Source organism: Patagioenas fasciata, chromosome 8 (genome assembly GCF_037038585.1).
Source record: "Patagioenas fasciata isolate bPatFas1 chromosome 8, bPatFas1.hap1, whole genome shotgun sequence".
Classification (NCBI taxonomy): domain Eukaryota; kingdom Metazoa; phylum Chordata; class Aves; order Columbiformes; family Columbidae; genus Patagioenas; species Patagioenas fasciata.
This window is the reverse complement of record NC_092527.1, coordinates 12,201,686-12,220,812: the sequence shown is the minus strand read 5'-3', so window position 1 is coordinate 12,220,812 and position 19,127 is coordinate 12,201,686.

Sequence of the window (19,127 nt, the reverse complement as noted above, 5' to 3'; positions counted from 1 at the left end):
GACCAGCGAAGATCTCTGAAACCACAACTTACTGCTGCTCCAGCAGCCCAGGCTGTGGCTACTGCTGCTGCTAGGGGGGCCAATGCTGGTCCCTGGCTCATGGGAGGAGCTGCCACCCACAAGTACTGGTTCCTCCACCAGCAAAGGCCCCTGCACACAGGAGGGAGAGCTTGGCTGTAGAGAGGAACACACCATTCTGTCAAAACACATTGCCTTTAACACAAGCTGAGCAGGCATCCTGCCCCTGGGGAGCAGCCCACTTTGCTCATGTGTGCAGCCAGCCAGAGACTGTAACAGACCCCAGTAGCAGCAGGGAATATTCCTCTCCATTGATCTTTCCACTGTGATTCTGCCTGTGTGTGTCAGACTGCAAACCTGTTTTCAACTCATTTGTGCCTGTACCCTGCTTTATGAGGCTGCCTTTGGGGGTACTGTTTTTTAAGCTGGGTGTTATTTCACTGACTGTCCTGGGCTGCCTTACACCATTGTTGCTTTTCCTACCTCCTACCAGCTGCTCACCTGCACAGCTCCCCATCTTCTCTTTAAAAGCTGTTCAGCATCTTTTCATCTCTCACAACCATCTCAGGAGTGCTTGCCTACTGCAGCCTGACCATAAGCTTTTCCCAAACTAAATTTACCTCCTTCCTTTTCATTATGCTTTCTGCAGTCTTTCTTGCTGAATTTCTAGGGAAGCTCAGTTCCTGCAGCCTAGCCTATACTAAGCTGTCATCAGCTCTTCCCATCTGCTCCCCATCCCCACCAGATCTGGGTCACATAGGAAGTTCAGACAGATATCTTCATGGAGAATATTTCAAGAGCAATGTTTTGCTTTTGTGGATCATCTGAAGTCCTCAGCAGTGTTGTCAGGCCAAAGTATTTTTCCTAGTGTTCAGTGGAGGGTCCCAGCTTTTCTGTGCTTTCAGCTATCGGATCTCAAGTCCTGTCACAGCTGAGATCAAAGCCTTTGGCCATGCTTCTCTCCCCAGCTTTTTCACAGAATTGCTCCCATTACTAAGCCACCCCTTCACACAGAAAGTGAGGGTCAGGGGTATTAAGAACAGAGGGGGCAAGTAATAAGAGAAAAGAGGTTTCATATCCATGTCCCCTTCCCCTGTAGGCTCAGCCTCACAAATATGAAACAGTGAAATAATAAAGCACAGGCTTCTAAGTATGCCATCATGTATGCCTGTAAGCCACAAAACAGTACAGCAAGGGGCTCTTCAGTAGCACTTTCCAGTATTTCGTGCAAGTGCTATTGCTGGAAACTTTGAAACATAAGACAATAATAATTGCTCATTTAAGTTACGTACTTTGGAAAATACTGCTACCTAAAGCCACTATAGAGGTTTCTGACATTAGGTTCAAGGACTGATGAAGAGTCAATATTTAACTGACACTGAGAATCATCTGTTCTGTTATTCTTTCTTCCTCCTGTATTTAACAGCCCATTTATTCATTGCCTTTTACTTTGAGTTTCCTAACAAATAAAAATACCCTCCAAAGTGGATCTGGTAGTCTTCTAGAAATTGTTGCCTATTTGTCCACAAATACATCCAGGGATGCATTCACTGCATCGAGTTGTTTGTTTGTTTTAATTTTGTCTTTGCATCTTTGCATGGTTTTTTTCTGGCTAATACCTCCCCACCCGGAAGACTTGCTTTTAACTTAAGCAACATGTTAAAAATAGTCTTGTTATTTTGGCTCCAGGTGCTGGACTGAAATCCTGCTCACTAATTGCTTTCAAAGACACAGAATTGATGTGTTTGTTTACATGTATACACAATAGCCTCATTTGGGTTTTACTACTGTTAAGTTTTTGGTGGATTAATTTTATGAAGTATAGACACTGCTGTTTAACATCTGGCCACATGTAGCTTTGCACAAGGCTTAAAATCCAATTTTAAAAGTCAAATAATATTAGCACTGACAGCAAATCCAAGCCAGTGACCCCAAAACGCCAAAGGCTTTCAGGTGCTGTTAGAGCAACTGAATCTCTCTGGCATCTAGAGAAAGATGGATGACTTAGCAGCTGAATGCGCATCCAGCAAAACGACAAACGCAGGCAAAACAAAATAGATTGTCTCTTTGGGGATGAAAGCAAACAAAAGATGCACAGCTGCTCATCAACATTACCTATTCTGCACATGCTGGATGAGAAATCAATGGTGTGACAAAGCACAGACAGTGAACATGCTTCTCTTGCAAAACAACAGGGATTTCCTGGGTAAGTCTGCCAAGGAATATTGAGAAACAACATGTAAAAAGCAGCTAAATTCACTAAAAGTGGCAAACAATAAGTATGTCACGCTCCTGCAGCTTATTCTACTGCACAGCAGCACGATGTAGCTCCAGGACAAGCCCAGAGCCTGCTTGGCAAAGCGCTGCTGCCTGAGCTGCTGCCGCTCAGTGGCCAACGCTGCCGCAGCTGGCTGAGCATCCCGGGCAGCACCCGAAACGCTGCGCTGCCGCCAGGCTGTGCGAGACACAGAAAGAGCTTATTTGATAAGGCTTATCAGGAGGAAATATTTCAGTTGAATTGAACAAGCCAAGCATCTTGCTGATAAGATTAAGACAGAACAGATAGAAGAAAAATCTGAGGAGCTTTCATTTTATTTTCTTCTAGTCTTTCAAGTGTTCCATTTTTTTGCTTGTTTTGTTTTTTGGGATTTTTTTGTTGTTGTTTAAAATTAAAGGGTATAAAAAGTGACAGTAAAGGAACAAAAAAGAGGAAAAAAAAAACACTTGCTGAAAAGATGGTAACACCAGCATTGCCAGTGCCTCTGAGATGTTCAAGACTGCCACCATCTGAAGCATGGGAGGTTCCATCTGAATATGAGTAAAAACTTCTTTACTTTGAGGGTGACAGAGCAAACAGGCTGCCCAGAGAGATTGTGGAGTTTCCTTCTCTGTAGACATTCAAGACCCAGCCAGACACATTCCTGTGCAGCCCACTCCAGGTGTACCTGCTTTAGCATGCTGGTTGGACTAGATCTCCAGAGGTCCCTTCCAAGCCCAACCATTCTGTGAATCTGTGATCACTGATGGGGCCAAAGCTCCTATAAAACAGAGGAATAGAGTGGTGCCAAGAACAGACACAGACTTCATGAGATGTTATTTAGACAAGATCTGCCCACCCAGTTGTGACCACAGACACTCCCTGACAAGTCCATATCTTCTCCTGCAGTGCCCTTGCCCTGAGGCAGGTTCTCTGGAACATTACCTCCCTGTCTCACTGACAACACTAAGCAGCAAATTAACTCCCTCCATAGCAAAATGTCCCACCAGTACTCTGGGACATGGGCAACAGACCCCAGTTTGCCAGGGATTTGTTCTTCAGGGATTTTGGTCACTGATTCTGCAGCCTCAGAGAGATTGAGGATTTGCTCACAAGGGCCAAGCACCGTCCCTGGAAAGCTGTGTACCCTGTGCTGCTTTTGCTCTGGGAAACACTCTGCAGTGCTGCTCCTCCTCCTCAAAGTTAAGAAAGCATCGAAGGACAGCCTGTCCTGGCTGACAGCAGAGTAGATCAAGGAGGTAAGCACCAGAGTGCTGTTTCTTTTTGCAGGTATTGGTATGAGTGACACAGGAGCTCAGTTTAAAAGGGTTTTTTCAGACTCCTGTGGTAAATTGCACTAAAAGCAGAATCCAGTAGGAAAAGGGACCTTCAGAGGCCAGGGTGGTAACAGAAAAGCAAGAAGAATCTGAAGGTAGTGAGGTACAACTTGTGGCCTTTTTTGTTTGGTTTTGTGTTGTGGTTTGATTTGGTTGGGGGTTTGTTATTTGTCTGGGTTTGTGTTTCTTTGTTGTTTTTTTGTTTTGGTTTGGTTGGTGGTTTTAATTTGTTTGGGTTGGTTTTTTTTTTTGGCCTGGACAGAGATTTCTCCAGAAGGACATCCATTTTCAGCAGGGCTCTGCAGAAGCCCTGGCAAAGGCTGCCACCAGGATACATCCATCCCAGCCCAGCCTGCAGCATTTTCCAGGCACCAGCACCACAGTGGTAACTGTGATGCCAGTCACTTTTCATTCACTTTCTAGCAGAAAGACAATTGTGCTTGACTGAGCTTCACTACTGATTCATTTCTGTCTCTGAGATTCAGTGCCAGCCTATAAACCACTAAGCCCTTAGTATTCCTGTAGCTCATGACTCACGCAAGCAGAACTCAGCATGCAGCATGTTGTCTGTACTAAGACTGTGACTCTAAGGAAATACTCAATCTCTGAGTCTCCTTTAGAGGCCTCTGGAAATAACCACACACAGACTGTTTAGGTAGTGTGCTTTAAGACCTCAGTTTCACATCTAAGAGATCAGCTATATTGAAAACAAAAAACCCACCAACCACAAAAAAAACCAAAACAGGAACTTGGAGCAAATAGGCAAAGTCTAGCTCTTCTGTTCTCACTTTCTTCTGGGAGGCACAGGTCAAAACCAGCCCAGCAACACTTGAAGTGGTTCTACACAGCACAGCTGTTGAGAAAAACATTCAATTTAAAGATAGAAATTACCAGTGTAGGCTCCCATGCTTTCTTTGGAGGCATGAGGAACACAATTATGGCTTTAAACAGGTTAAATGAATCTCCACAATGAGCTTAGGGCATGGCCACTCACATAACTGGAAAGTTTAATGTCAGCTGTTTGAATAGGTCTCTCAGTTACAGAAGCACAGAAAAGCAACTATCCTGTGTCCCAGCAGAGAGTTTCACAGGTAGAGTGCTGAGAAATGGCTGAGAAGCACAGCTAGCAACCTGACTGGTTTCCCAGGCCTCACTAACAAGGAAAGAAGGATTCAGGGCTGTTGAGAACACATGCCATCTAGTCAGAAAATTTTTTAAGTCAACACTTCCGCATGCAAATAACCAACAACATTAGAATACACTAAGTACATTTGTAAGATGCATAGGTGGGAATCCATAAGGCCTCCTCCTGGACCTATTTTCATAAAACCCATACTACAAACAACTTTATATAAAGTTACACAGTGGTATGTACAGATATCAAGTCATCCCTTAATAGATGGATGGAAGGAAGGAAGCTAAAGCCCTCTCCACACACTCAGCCAGATAAACATGAAGTTTCTTAGCAAATCCATGCTTTCAAATCCCATTGAGCTTGCCTTGGAATAAATTAACCATGAGCAGGGACTGCAAAAACTTGACATAAAACATAATTCAGAAGATGTTTCAGAAACGAAAACAAAAACAACACCAAAACACAAAACAAACAAAGGAGACTGAGAAGAGTGGATGGGTCAGAGTTGAGTTTCCCATAATTTCAGGAACTAACAAAGCTACCAACAATAAATACACATCACTGTGTTTCCAGAATGCTTGCAATATTGTGATGAGTGGTGTGGGACAAGCAGAACTATTGCTGTTCACTGCAGTGGTTCCAAGGGTTCGTCTCTTCATGCTTCACCCACTGCACCCCTATAGTTAGGAAGTTAATTCCTTTACCTTTTCCCATTCTTGATACGGAGACAATAATCACATGCATAAGCTACGTGCCTTAACAGTATCTCAGTGCCATGACTTAGGGCCAGTTTCATTATTTTAGGCATTTGGAGTTGACAGTACCCATGACTGTGGATTGTCAGCTGCAGATTCATGAAGAACCATGAAAGCAAGAACAGTTTGCTTACAGTGACAATCCGGCTGCCTCCGGATGGTTACTTTAAATGATGGAAAGTGAACTTGGAGGTTTCTTTGGACTTTTTTCATGTAGAAGAATCCCAACCAGAGAGATAACTGAAATTAAGCACGACCATCAGTGAACAATGCCTTTGAGGACAGCAACAATACACCTACAGAGAGGGATTCCTTTCTTATCTACAAGTCAAAGAAGGAAACGATTTTATTATTGGGTTGATCTCAAAAAAAAAACCCCAATATCAAAAGACTTGTATTCAGGCAGTTAGTTTCCTAAGTGGGTCAAACCCTCTGGTATTGTAATTTGTGGCACAGTCCTCTGAAAACCAGATTTCCAAAAAGCACATAATGCCAGCTTCTGAGCTCAGATTGAGAACCCACAAATTGGTTGGACGATCAGAAGTGCTTTGCACATATTATCTCCTATGGGGACAAAATCTTTGAAAAATCGGTCTGTAACTCCATGAAACCACAACACTTACATCTGCAAACAATTCAGCCCATAATATTTTCCCCCCAGTTATGCCCATGCAAAGGAAAAAATACTACTTGTATGGAAACTACTTAAACCATGTTATTCACATATACTGATGCTCAATTCTCTAGAATACCTGGGAGAAAGTAGCAAGGTGGAGGCTTTTTTGTCCCAGAATAGAACTTAACTAACTACAAAGAAAAGGTCACTTCTAATCCCCAAATACAAGCATTCTATCACTAAAAAGCAGACTTTCACTTTGAAATGAAACTTCTTTAAAAGTTATCTCAGAACCCTTATTCACGCAAATAGATTTGTTTGCAAGGGTAGTTATTCTTGAAGAAAGGACTCAAAGATGGAATTGAAAGGTGATTCAAAACATGCAAAAAATCTCCTGTAAGTCTATAGTTCAAAACAAGACATCAGAGCAGAAATGAGCAGCTCACATTGTGTTGGGGACAGTCAGTTCTGACTGGAATAACTGAATTATTTAATAGCCTTTTGAGTCCCAGAAATTGGCAGCAAACCTGATATTTCAGCTATTTGGATAAAACTCTTCCTTGTCTCTAGGGTATTGCTGTTTATTTGCCTCAATTCTATTAATCCCATCTTAACCAGGTATTCAGAAAATGTGTGATAGTAGAATTGATCTGTCAGAACATACTGAACATTCTTTTCCAGAGGATTGAGAAATAATTCATTAAAGTAGTTCTTTTGCAACATCCTTTGCCTACTCTGTCCCTCCCACTGGCTTCTTATAAGGATAAATAATTGCATCTATTATTTTCTCACTAGTTTCTTTACAGACTGTAGCAAGATACTCACATACACTTTTACTCCATGTAGAGCAGGAAGTTACTTTTTTTCCCATAACAGTTCCTCATTCACTCCCCAAGAAAAGTGTGTAAATTGTCACAGCAAGGCACAATGACATGCAATAGTAAAACTGTAAGCATGCTCATATCCCATTGAACTTCAAGATAAGCAAGTGGAATAAAAAAATAATGGAAAGACCAAATCTTAAGCGCATGAGAGAAAGGAAACTAAAAAGAATTACCTACAGCCTCCACACAGAATGAAGCAGATCCATGTCTCAGGGGTTATATCAGGCAGGTGAAAAGCTTGGCTTCCATGCTATAAGTCACCTACAAGAACTTGACCTCCTCCGAGTGTCTCCCCAGGCTTTGCAGAGTTTCTGGTTTTGGTTTGCAGCCTCTTTTGCCTGAGAGCATCCATCTCCTGCTGCCAGGGCTCCCTTCACACACCTCCAGCCCTGCCTGCCCCGCAGACCGCACTCACTGCAGAACCACCAACTGCACAGGTAACACAGCTGCTGCCAAACACTCGGAGGCTCTGAAGATGGTGCAAAATGAGAGGCATCATTGCCATGCATCCATACTATGTTTCTCACTTTCAGAGACATCCTTCTGCTTGCTGGAAATCACACAGGACCAGTAAGTTGAAGCATTATGACAAGAATACAGAAAAAAAATCTAGACACAAACCTAGCTTCCCTATCTGAATTTTCTGTTCCCAGTAGAATAAGGGTGAAGAGCAGATGAGGTTTTTTTCATTTGGCCTTTTACAAAATTTTGGGTTATTTTCAGAATGCAGCTTTGATTTAAGTACTGGTTTGTTTAGTTCAGGCTTGTATCCAAACCTTTTAAAACAGTTCAGTTACAACAGTTAAAAGAAGTAGTACAGGGTTTACTGTACTTTTTCCTTTAGCAGTGAAATGTTTTGACTGGAAGCAATTTGGGTCAGGAGCCATTTTTTATTATAAGTGTAGTCAGGCCACAGCACTGATCCTGATGGACCAAAGTACAATAATAAACGCGGTGGGTATCGATTGTTTATTCTCACTTGAAAGTAACCAAGTAGTTTTACCATTAGGTGGCACCAGAGAATATTTTAACATTCATATAAAGGACCACTGGAACCGAAATCTGGAACAAAGCAGATATAGACACTAAATTTACAAAAGTCATCTTTGCTATGCATATGAGCAGTTTAATTAGTTGGATGTAAGTGATAGCTTTACACAGCTCATCAGAAGGCAAGTTACAGCTAAAACCACTATTATTAGCAGGGTTTTTTTTTTCCGAATCTTAACCACACATGAGAAATATTTAACATGAAATTGCCATACAGTTTGATTTAACTGAGATGAACGGCTTTGTAGTGTTTTGTCTTACTGAAAAGAGAATTATATCTGTGCCCAGACAATTCCAAATATAGGCTATTAAAAAAAGATGCTTTCGACAGTCCCTGTGCATACCTGGTACAATTCCAGCTAGGTCTATGAATAATTTACCAGCTAATGCACTCTTTTCTGTTTATGAAATAATACTCTTAAGAATAGTAAGGCAGGACATAAGCAGTAGCCATATGTTTCTTCTTGAATTCCAGCTAGACAAATGACCTGAAAATTGCTGTTGCAAGAACTTCTAAAACATATGGCTAAGTACAGGGAATTTGTTAACTTCTTGTGTCAGATCCAAGAGTTTCCAATTATCAACAAAAGATGGCATACCAACCCAATTACTCCTGATATATTCCAGTCCAGATAGATTCCAAGTAACTATAGCCGTGTGGGTGTATGTGGTTTGAAATAACAGGGATCACTGAAAATTTAGTGTAAATAAAAAAAGTAGACCTTCTACGTATCACATCCAGACAAATGTGTCCCAGTGTGCTGAATGTGCTTTCAACAGGAAACAGGAATTTTCAGGCATCCTACCAGCACTGATTTCAAGCCATCATAAACTATTTGAGGTACGTTTACTTTCCAGCATTACAGAAAAATCCTGCAACAGCCTATTTATTTCGTTTGTCAGAGTGGAAAAAAAATACATGTTTCTTACAAAAGATAACAAAAATGTACCAAATCATTTTCAATTACATTTTTTTAAATTATTAATTGCAGATTGCTTTATAAAGCAACATCCTTGTAATGCCGGATAAACATGAGGCTACAATTAACAGTCAGAACACTGGTACATTATGCACATTACTGATACATCTGACTAAGCAACTGAGTCCAGTCCCATGTTCTTACTCACAGGAATACTTAGACCCAAACCCTGCAGACACAGTGTGTTCTCATACCATGCCTTCTCCAAAGAATCTCTGGGCATTCTACTTCACAGCAAGATGGAAAAATAATGATAATTCACAACAATGAACCAAAATTCATAGAACCACTAAGGAAAAACACAATGAGGAACACATTTGTAAAATAATATTTCATATTCATACTGTAAAACTTATTACGCCATTTTAAGAGCAATATGAACTGTCAAGGATTACTCCCACTGTACTATGTCAGTGTGGCAATCCAGGTCAATGGCAGTATATTCTTCACCAAGTACTTCTGTGGTTTAATTTTCAATTTAATCCCACACATTTTGTGAGGAACATAAAGGTCCACAGGTCACTTCACACTGCATCTATGTTTGATTTCAGTATGTTGAAAGCCACTGCTTAAGTCCTTTATATTTAGCATCCAACTACTGCAACTGTTCTAAGCTTCAAGCCATGGGTGGTAGCACAACATATGAAATGACAATTATCCATAAGCAAGCCAGTTACTGAGACATTTGCCTTTTGATCAGCCACAGCCCTGCAGTCACTCCTCAGACATGGGTGCCCTTGGGTCACACTGCGCAATCCCCACCAGAGCAGGATTCACTCACTACACCACAGACCTCCAGCTTTGCTCTAGCAGGAGTACAGCCCGAGTAAATGCTGCGGGGACAACACCAACAGGCTGCTTGCTGAGGAAAAAGCCTGAAAGGAACCACATCACTGGTGAAGTGAGAGGGGAAAAAGCCCACGAAGCCCAAGAACTTCCTCATCTTCCTCAAGATTTCCAGCTAGACAAGCTGAGCATGAGAGAGACTGGGTCATTCCAACAAAGGAAACAAAATTCATGCAAAATGATCCCCAAATTCTTAGCACAGACTAAACATTAAAGTAAGTGCATGTACAATAAATGTTTAAGAGTCCAGAAATGCAGTCTTTTCTTAAAGGCTCAGCTTTCACCTTCATGAAACAAAAAAAACACCCCACTGATTTAACTAGTACCTTATTATATCAACTTGAAGAGTAGTACCTGAGCTGTTAGTATAAAAAAGGCAGTTTTTTTAAAAAAAAAACTTTGGTCTAATTAATGTGTCACAGGAAAAAAATAGAGGTAAAATCACATTTCATACGTGCCTAAAGTTAACTACAGTAGGAAGATTTTAAAAATAAACTTTTAAAAGATTATTCTGACATTTGCTACCTCCATGCTGAGTGGAGATGACTGATGTATTCCTCCCAAGCACAAGATAAAAACTAAATTGTAGTTCCTTATCAGAGCAAATAATATCTGGCACTGTTCATAGGAATTTCCAATATTAACCCACCTGTAAACCAAAGAAAACATTTTCTCATAGCTCAGGAATCACAGTGCCATGGCAGCTCATTTGTAAGACACAGGAATGTTGCTTGTGAAACTTAATCTGGTATGAGCACATGGAGGTTTTTCAATGATTAGCTATTGTTTTATCAGCTCCTTGATACAAAAAGATGAGTTTTCACCAGAACGTTAATGGTATCTAACTGGCAATGCTTTCTCACCACCAGAATAAACATTAGTAGTCAACAGGTTTTCCTAAGTGTCCTTATACACCCTTTTCTTACTAAAAAGTGGAAAAAGTATTCAGAAGACTCTGCCATGAATCAAAATACCAACTTCTAAGCAACAATTCTCTTGCCAAAACACCAGTCCCCACTGCACAATATGCTCCACTTGTCAAACCTGGGCTCTCAGACTTGCATACAGCAACAGCCAAATACATATTTTTATCTCCTACTTCTTGTGCAATTAATTTTTTCGGGGATTGTACTTCATCCACAAAGTGCATTCACGTGTCAGAGTGTCAAGTATGTGGCTCCATTCCAGCAACACACTTAAGCAGACACATTAATTCAATCACACAAGCCAATTGATTTTGGTGAACCTATTTGTACACATTAAGCCAGGCTTAAGCACCACAGTGAACAATGGTCTTTCTTTATATTCTTAGATATTGTCTATAATCATCTAGTTCTCTTAATATCAAGAAATGTATATGCCGTCAGCTTTAGCCATTTCAGAATAGTTGTGTCCATGGTTTTTATGGTATTAGCTAAACATGGATGTTGTGGTGCCACAGAGTGGCAGCAGCAGGGATCTGAATCCTGCTCACCCTCCCTGCTGAGGGACAGGACATCACAGGTGAGTCTCTTGACTACAACATTCACAGGGGATCCAAGCCATCTGTCACTGCAGTAACTATACATCTGCCACTGGATTATGAGCCTGTTGTACTGGTTTTATACATAAATGATTACGCATCTTTCATCTGTTTTCACCTCAAGACATACATCCCCTTGGCCACTCCAACACCACCCAGTATGCATGAAATGAGTTCAGGAAGAGGAGAGACTAGTTAAGTGAGCTTCATTGACCACGCAGTATGTGTGCAGTAGTCCCTGTATCGCAATATGACATCTCACAAATGAGAGCCATCATGTCCTTGGTTTCTTACACCCCTCTGAGATGAGTCTGCTTTTCTCTAACTCCACCAGCTCCTTCTTGTGCATGATGGTTGTACAGAAGAGTACTGCTCATTAGTTGGAATCACTGCTGCACCTCTTTAATTTGGTTACATGGTCTCAACCAGTGGTTTTGTACTAGATATTAAAAGATTTGTTTATTTTAAATATCCTAACAGAGTCAGATAAGACACACTCAGATCATTTCAGTACAAAATGCATAACATTCTTAGAGAAAAATGTGCGAAACTGCCACAACTGTTTAAGTTAATAATTAAAAGGCCTTCCCCTAGGGTTAACCAAGTCAAGTTAGTGATTCATCTCATTTAAAAGTGCACATACTAGGACAAAAAACGAATGGAAAGCTGTTTATTTTTGCATTTCATCCATGCATAGCTCCTTGTTATGACTGCATACAGGAGTTCATATACATCCAGAGAAGTAAAATATTGCCATATACTACGGTAGTTGTGACAGAGTGCAGCAAGCCACATACCTTGAAGCCATCCAAGCCTCCCAGTGCCCCTCAAATTGCTATAGAAGACATACCTGCATATCTGAAACTACTCTGGTGACTGCACCAGTTCAAACACTGGCATTCAATCAAGAGACAGGCAGACTTGTACCTGTAGAAACACATTTGCAAAGTTACTTTTACTTTCTACCTCCTGGACAGTCCATGGTATCTTGCACCTGGTAGTCCTAGCCAGTCACTACTCCAAACAATGCTTTAAAAGTAAATTTGCTTGAATCTCAGTACTGTTCACAGCTTTGCAGAAAGACTAAACAGCAGGAGAAGGTAGCAAGTGGAAAAAATTCCAGGGGGGCACAAAAAGAATTTAGGTGCTTGATTCCTATTGTAAACAAAACTAAATAGACTGCCTAATTCCATTTGTTTTCTGAGAATCCATTTTTTTCTAATGTACTCACCTACACCAACTAAATTGAGAAACGCAATAACCTCAGCAGTCACCAGTTTAGCATTTTGGAAAGTAGATCCACCCCTTCTGCTGCCAGAAAAAACAATGTTAGTGTGGTCAGCCTTACAAGAGGCAACTATTTACTTGAGGTACCAGTCGATTGTCACACAGAGCTCCAGGGGAGAGACTAGTTGCTGCCTCCATTAGACAATAAACAGGGTTTTCATGCCAAACCGAACTCAGTCCCCATTCTCCGACATCTACAGGCACCAAAGCTTTCTGCAAAACAAGAGAAAAGCAGCAGCTCCAGTCACCACAGCAGAGGTGCTGTATTTCCCAAAAGCCATTATCACAGGTGATACATTAGGGACCACCTTTTTTAAAAAGAAAAAAAAAAACAACATGCAGCACAGTCCTTAGGAAAAAAATTACAGACAAAAATACAAGAGTGCAGCACCAACTCCAAAACCAGAAAAAAGTGGGAGACTCAAAAGATGAAAATATGGTACTAGAACAAGTTATAAGCAAATGATTTTTGAACATTTAGGGCATAAAGCATAGCCAGATTTGTTCATAATGTGGCATGGCTTCAACTAGCAGATGTAGTCCATAATGAATAGTAAAATAAGCCTTTAACAAAGTTCCACATAACATCCATATAAGTAAACTAGAAAATTGTGGTTGAGACGAAGTTTCTAGAATAAGAACATACAAGAGTTTGAAATAAAGATTCAGAAAAAAACACCTTGGTACACTGCATAAGAAAATAGAATCACAGATCAATTTAAGGTGGAAGGTCATCAACATGGTCCCATGTTCAAAGCAGGGCTGATAGATCACATTGCTCACAGCCATGTCCAGTCAAGTTCTGGGTCATCAAAGGATGGAAAGGCCCACACTCTCCCTGTGCAACCTGTTCCAATATCTGACTATCCTTAAGGTGATCATATTGTAAATACAATCTCTTCAGAGCTTTGTGTTCTAATATGTGTCTACTACCTCCATCCTGTCATCAGCTGACTGCTTTTTTGAAAAAAAGAAAAAATAACAGCTATCAGTCAGGCAGCCACAGGAACACTGGAGATTGTGCTGAGGGCAACACCAACTGTTCCAGAAAAATACCATTTAATTAGTTGTTCAAGTTTGGAAAGAAATATCAATTTATGTCTTAAATTAGATTTCAGATTAATTCTATGTCAACATACAATCTTAGTAATTACAGTGGAAACCAAGGTTTGGCTTTACTATTTGTAGCCCATTCATGCAGTAAGACAGCAAGCATTCCTATATAATTAGTCTTGGTAGTAATTGTGTTTAGATGTACCTTTTTAAGAGCAAGACAAACATGAGCTCAGAAATCATCAAAACACAGGATTTTTTTAAACTAACATTTTTAAAATAGGTATATTAGTAAATTGATAGTCAGGTATTTATTAGGCAAACTAAAGAACATGCTTCACAGTATTGCCAAAGAGTATTTGTTAAACTACAATCTCTGGATCAAATCTTTTATCTGTTACATGTACAAATTCATTTACTCCAACACGTCTGTATAAAAATGTCCAAGAGCAAAATGTTTTCCTTTATGTCCAATGAAGTTCTTGGACATTTACAGTCACTAACCTGATAAAACACTATTACAGACTTGTTTTAGGAATGTAATTCAGTCATTTCAGTGCTTCCTGTCTCTGCCTCTGTGGACTAGTAAACTTGACTGCAACAGTTTGGTTACATTAACCTAGCTTTTCTTGCCATTACTATGATGTTTTTCTTTCTTCTGAGTACTATGAGTCATTTCCTTAAATCTTTGCTGGTTTGGCTGCAGTCTTTTGGATACTAGGAACTGCCAATGCTCCTCTTCCACTTCTGGTTTTAATTCCGCTGTGTGCTAGAACCATTTCTCTATTACATTGGTTTTATCTAAGGTATTTCTGTTGAAATAATTAGATTTTCACCTGATGTAAGCAATCTAAGCTTAACCACCAGCACAGCTTTCTTGAAGCCATACAGGTTTACAGTTGTTGAGGGTCTGAGCCCAATGTTCTATTACTCTTCTGATAAAGCAGATGACTAGCTGTTTCCCATGTTGTTTAGAAACATGGCTATACCTCTCAATTATTTCATTCCTCAGCTTACACTGAAGGAATAAATGGAAAGACCTATTTTTGCCAAAGTATGTAAAGGCTTCTGATGCATTTTGATGGCTCAGGTAGTCCTCTATGTATTCTTAAGTCTTGGGCAGGGGAAAACACACACAAAAAAGGAATAGGAATACCAGCACATGAGGTCTTTGACCTCTCAAATGTGAACAATTTTTTTATTCATTTATTTCCCCACTGGATCACACACAACTCAAGCCAGTTCTTAATAAATAAATCCAGATGAAGAATACAAGTTTCCTGAAAGACATAGCTTAACATGATAGGTACAGAGGAGACCAGGCAAAGTTGGTTTGCATCATCTTTGAACCACTTGGGCTCAAATCTGTTATCACTACTGAGATGGTTCTTGGGGGCTTTAGGAGACTCCATAAAAGTACAAGAAACCAAATGGCATTCCACAGTAAGCACCTGCTTCACCAAAATGTTACACAGATAAGGAAGAGGAGAAACAAAAAAAGGATGACTTCTGAAACTACCTCTGTATGTGGCCAATATACAAACGGTGCACCCTGGCCACCAGTGACCTCCCCACTAGCACCAACAGGAACAATACACATTTCTAGTATTGTAGATGCCAGCTGCAAAGCCAGGCTTGCTCCCCCTCACACCAAGCAGTAAAATCATGGCTGTGTTGGTCCTAGACAGAAACACTGGAAAAACCAAAGCTACTCTCTTCCCAGTCATGGCCTGTGTTTAATACATGCATTAAAATGAACTATTTTATCAAATATTTAATCATGCAATTGGTCCTCACTCTTGGTATAGCCAACACCTCAAAAAGGAAAAAGATTCTCCCCTCTCTTATACCTCAATTAATATTAAAATGATCAAATTACACAGCATATAATATAGCATGAGATCTGAAAGAGAACAGAATAGGATTGTTTTCATGCATCCTCACAACACAGCTCATACAACTTGTCTACTGCTTTACACATAGCTATATTCATCATTCGGAGAGCTACCATGCTGAATTTAAGGTAACATCTATACAAATGGGAAACAGAAAATATTGAGAAATATTGTCTCCTAAAAACTCTGCATGTTCTGAAGAGCTTTAGCAAAATTAAGCTTCTGTAGCACAGAAAAAATAATGCAATAGAAAGACTGTTTCAGTTATCAGTTGCCTTGTGCTTATGATGAGGCAGCCTCCCTGTCTCTGAGTACTTGCACATCTTCTCATAAGGACAAGAAATGTTTTGCTCTCACAGCCACTTGTGTGTTAGAGTTCATGGACCTTTTGTCTCCCTTCCTTTACCAGAGCTCGCTTTTTTTTTGTCTTTGAAAACAGAACAAAAAGTTATTCAGAAATCATGCAAAACAAAAGACAAAGCTACTAAGAGTATTATGAGAGAAACGGAATTAAATTTTTAAAAAAATATTAGAGATGATCTCTAAGACTTTTTTTTTTCCTGCGGTTCTATGATCCAACAAAATACCAGGTCTGCTCAAGTCAACAGATTATTTTCGGTTAAACAAATTAAACACATTATTTAACTTCCAAAGAGAAAGGGAAACTTAAAACCCCTTTTTTTGTTCCAATGACTTTTCACTCACTATATTTTGCTCAGCTACCTATGCCTGCATAAAGTAGACATCAGTGTTACATTGTCAATAAATAACTGAAAATTCTGAAATAGTAGCATTGATACTGGAGGAAAAAGCAGCTACACATTGTAAAGGGTATTGGAGAAACAGTTGCCTAGAGTTCAGACTGCAGCTCATAAGGACCTTTCTTTTTTCTGATAACTGGAAAAACACATCCATATCACCTTGTGTTACTGAAAAGCCTGCTATAAAACTCAATATAGTTCCACTAGCATCACCTCCAAAGTTCCACTCATAATTAAACAGCTTCAGTTTGCAGTATTGACACTCACCCATGGGGGAGTTGGGCTCCTTTTCAGGAATCGAGGCCAGGCAGCTGATAAGAGACATTCCTACAACAGAAGGGAAGTTGCCAGCAGGGACAAGACCAGCCAGGAGCACAAGACAGCACCTCACCAACACAGAAACAATTCCACCCTGTCTCAACAAAGCAGGAAAAACAGGGTGCAGATAACTCCCACCAAGAGTCTCAGACCAGGGTCAGCGATGAATCACCACGATTCACTCAAGGAATACATGCAAGAACAGCAAAAGACAGGACACCACCCACCTACAGCACAGGCTCTGTGTCCCACCAAGGCAGAGACAAAAGAGACTGAACTACAGCACAGCTCAAACCAGAGCTCTGTGCTTGGGACTGAGCTTAAATAGAGTTCCTGGGCCCGTGGGTGGAGAGTGTTGGTGGGACCCCAGGTGAGGCTGGTCAGTGAAATTAAAGCTTCTCAATGCACTCAGAGCCCTGACAGGGCACAAGTGTGGATGCTGAGGACTGACAGATATGTAGCTGTGGACAATAAATGCAAGCATGTTTTAATTGCTAAATCTATCTAGGTGGTTTGTGTTTGTTTGTTTTGTTGGTTTTGGTTTTTTTTTTACAGAATAGTGATTGATAAAGTGCAAGTGACTTTTAGTAGTGAAATAAAGTATTAAACTTGAAAGAAAAAACAAATAAAATTCTCAAATCACATTTTCTGTTTGATTTCTGGTAGACAACAGAAGGCTGATTTCAGCAGCTATTAGTGTTTATGACTGAAGCGGAAATGCATGAATTATAGAAGCTATTTTACATAATATGGAAGCTTTGGGTGACCAAGGGTGCCTGTGCAGTTTACACTTTGTTGTGGGATTGTTATAATAATTTAGTAAATCTTATTTGCTGAGACAAATGGAAGAATAGATTTTAACAATGTGCCATTGTTAAATGCAGCATTTTAGTTACACAGGATGCTAAAAAAGTACAGTACATGTACAAATAACAGCAAACCAAAAATGATCAAATATTATTAATAAAGAAGGTGAATGCATTTGGAGCCTGACTCCAGAAAACACTTTAACATATCTATAATTTTATCTCTATACATTTAGAAATGAAGAGGAAACTGTTCAATTATATCTTTAACTTGAGTGAAGGATTAACTCCCCTCAGGGGTAAAGTTATATCAGAAATCAATGTAGGTACCCCCTCCCTCTTTTAATAAAGACATTCTTTCCTGCCTTCCACTTTAAACCTATTTGAGTGAACAGAAGACAGAAGTTTCAGAACAGGAATAATTATTCTTAATTCAGAGGAAATTTTTCCTGTGGCTTCTAAAGAAGAGAGAGAGAGTCTCTCTTTGTCTTAAGTAAGAAAATAATACAGTTACAAAATACAGGATTTAGATTCTAATTTACTGAAAACATTACAAACCAACTTTTCCTAATTTATAGATAAATAATGCTGTTCCTTGGACAGCAATGCAGGATATTGCCTGACAAGTGAAATCTCAATGCAGTGTTCATGTTCTCAGTCTTCTTTGTTTGTTATAGTTCCATCTCCAACTACACTCTCATTCATGCTATTAATTAAGTACTCTCCCTACATATTAGCTAATATCAAAATGTTCCTTCTAAATGGTAATATTTAAATCTCTCTTTATAGTTGATTTCTGTTTAGATTTAGAACATGAGTGTATTACTTTGTTTCTGAGAGACAAAAGAGACAGGTTGCGGTCTTGCCAGAAATTGCCACTGCAATTTCCAAGAGTGAAAATTGCTAGGTTTCTGAGCCTCTTACATTTGTTTCTAATTCTTCTTATGTTTCAGCAAAGACAAGATTCACAAAGTCTGTCTGTTGAAAAGTCTTCCAGAGATTAAGATGTTTAATACTGCATGGCTGTAATAAATACCAGTGTATATATAAAGCTGTATAGCACATTGAATGTTATCAAATGTTAACACCTTGTGTGTGGTCAGACTTTTAAGCCTAGACTTTTTCAGATCCTCTGGTTTTCTGTCAGTTTCACCAAGGCTGTATTTATTCCCTTACTTATTCTCACAACTATTAATGGCTTTCTTTAAAATTCCATGGCAATGAGTGAGGTATCAGAAAACTGCAAAAGGTCAGTTATAGTGACTGTCTTATAAAACGCAGAAAAACCCAAGAAATTTTAGCCTAGTCAGTTTAACTTCAGCTCCCAGAAATATTCCAGAGAAAAAACGTATCACACAAATTGGAACGGGAAACTAGAATACGTAACTTAATAAGAAGATCTATACACAGCCAGTATATATCTCACAAAAATAAAACTCATCAGACTAATGTGCTGCTATAATAGACCAAGACTGTTTGCAGACTGGGGAGCAGAAGCAGGGCCCATATTTAGGACTTGAGCAGAGTTTAAACACTATTTCCTGTAACATTTCCATAAGGTATAGCAAAAATTGACAGATGATGACATAAAAATGGGTGAATAACCA